Genomic DNA, 2,468 nt, shown 5'->3' on the forward strand with positions numbered 1-2,468 from the left:
ATTGTACCTCTCAACTGCTGAAGAAGCTTGGACGCCTCTACAACCTTTCTGATTGATAAAATTAATATTTTAAAACAATATTTCAGCCATCTCTGCTAATGTGATTGTGTTTTGTGATCGTGACTCATGTGCTTGTTGTCTGTGCTTGCTTTGATTTTTTGATGTCTTTAATATTTGTAAATTCTAGATTTTCTTTACCTTTTTTCTTAAATAAACCACAACAGAACAAAAATGAGAATTGGTTTAGAATGTATGTGTAATATATCTGAAAAAAACACCGGAATAAATTTTATATTGTTTATCTAATATGCAAATATATACAGCCTGACTACATAGGATATCAGTAAGCAAATAAGTGTCTTTGTACCAAATTCATTTTATATTTTATGAGCCTTGGAAATAGGAAATGTAGGTGACTCAATTTCAGATTAATGTCAGTAGGTTACTGAACTCTGGGAGATTCAACGAGCTAACTTTGCTTACGTGTCAAATCAATTATAAACAGACTGTGTAACAACTCTAGTAAATTCTAAAACATTACAGTATGTTACCTGAAGTAAGTAAAAAAAAGCCACGTAGGTAATTCTAGCAACGTAGATATATATATAGCAATATCTGGTGATCAGGTCCAGCACAATACCCTGATAAAAGTATGTAGCTTGATACCTTTATCTGGGTATCGTGCTGGACCTGGTGATGACTGTACTGGAATGTTTAATTAAGGGGAAATTATTGTAAACAAATCAATCTCTTATACAAAATTCAGGCATTAAATAAATTGAAATTTATAGAATTTTGTACACTGAGGAAAACACAACCTTAAATCACATAGGAAAACCTTGTATACAATTGTACTAAATGACCTAGTTTTGGTTAACGCGTAGGTAGTGGTAAGACGACTCGGTTTAGGTGCAACTTAACTATTAATTCAAACAACTCGTACAATAAAACACTCGTTGCCTCTGCACAAAAACTGCCGCTCTCCTGTATTCTCTGCGATAAGTGTACTGGGCAATGCATTTTTAAGCCCCGCCTCGAAGAAGGGAGGGCATATTGCTTTGCTGCTGTCTGTCGGTCCACTTAGTTTCCGTTCATTTTCTTTGCAACCGTTTAACATACTGAAGTGAAATTTGGTATACAAGATATATCAGATGAATATCTAGGTCAAATTCTGTTTTTGGTATAGCCGCATCATTTTTGACAGAGTTATGCTCCTTAGACTTAGAAAAATTTCAATTATTTGCAGTTTCCGTTCATTTTCTTCGCAACCGTTGTACATACTGAAATAAAATTCGGTATACAGATATATCAGATGAATATCTAGGTCGAGTGTTTCTCATCTTCATTCAGGTGCAGGGATAGGAATGTCAGTTTGTTTGGGTGAGGAAATAAGACTAAATCCACCAGTTATGTCTGTATCCACCCTCACATACAACTGAATTCCTACATTAGGAACAGTCTCTGGAGTAGCAGGGGATAGTACGTTCTATAATATGAGGAAGTTTACCACAGATTAAGTTGATGTCTCCAGTGTAAGTATGTATGAGTTTCTTGTAAACTTAGCTGCACCGAACCGTTACATCTTGTGCAAAAAATTTTCTCCTGTGGTCCAACCTCATTTTTGTTTTGCAGTAAAACATCTCGGGACTGAAGTGGGCACTGTGACACTTTCGGAACTGGGCTCTGCAGACATAGGTAAGGTCCACCGGTCGAGTAACTTGCCAGTCGGATGAAAAATGCGCATGGCATTTCTGAATCCCAGGGTTGACGGGGCATCATCGTCTGTTGTGGCGTGGTTCACCTTGAACCTGTCGGGTGCCAGATCATCGTCTATAGATTTAGCCATTTCGTTCTCTGAAAGAGTTGAGAACAGTTCATAAAGCCGTGCAGTCTTCATAACCCCCGGACAAGGAACATCATAATCATTACCTCAAAGCCAGGTTCCGGTTCAGCAAAGTGTATTCTGCCTTATTGCACCAAGTATATACTGTTTGTTGGCGTTGATCTTGCATGCAATGGCGTAAGCATGTGATGCATTGTAGCCTGGCTTTTTGCTGCTACCGAAGGTTATCGAGTTGAAGCGTCCATCTATGGCAATGTCCAGTACCTCAGTCTGGATGTTCTTGACCTTTGTCCTGGTTGATGGCCTTAATCAGTTGTCTCTTCTTACCCATTTTTTTATTCAGGTCGAAAGTGGCTGCGTTGACCTGGTTGCTGGTCATTTGCATGGAGCTGCGTTAAGGAGGAGGAATGTCCAAGACAGCAACCATTTCCCGACTGCGTCGATTCCCCATGGAGGTGTTCTGCAGGGCTAATTGAAAGTTCCAGTTGATACTGACAGGGTAAGGGCCTGGTTTGTTTTAGGTAGGAATTTTAGTGTATAATTTACAGTAATTTGTCTGAAAATAACGCACTGTACACAGTAATCTCATGCCATCCAAACCCTCATTTCCTCTATCCCAAGTATT

General features: G+C 38.8%; 1 long non-coding RNA gene across 1 annotated transcript; it reads left to right on the forward strand.

Moving 5' to 3' along the window:
- The first annotated feature begins 1,508 nt into the window (after window positions 1–1,508).
- Window positions 1,509–2,259, forward strand: LOC134273139 (uncharacterized). The gene is made up of 3 exons (XR_009993356.1): window positions 1,509–1,532; window positions 1,633–1,695; window positions 2,187–2,259. It is a non-coding gene; the product is annotated as an uncharacterized LOC134273139 (long non-coding RNA).
- Window positions 2,260–2,468: the final 209 nt, after the last annotated feature.

The sequence above is a fragment of the Saccostrea cucullata genome, unplaced genomic scaffold (genome assembly GCF_032062105.1).
Source record: "Saccostrea cucullata isolate Sc308-1 unplaced genomic scaffold, CSIRO_AGI_Scuc_v1 ctg8559, whole genome shotgun sequence".
Classification (NCBI taxonomy): Eukaryota; Metazoa; Mollusca; class Bivalvia; order Ostreida; family Ostreidae; genus Saccostrea; species Saccostrea cuccullata.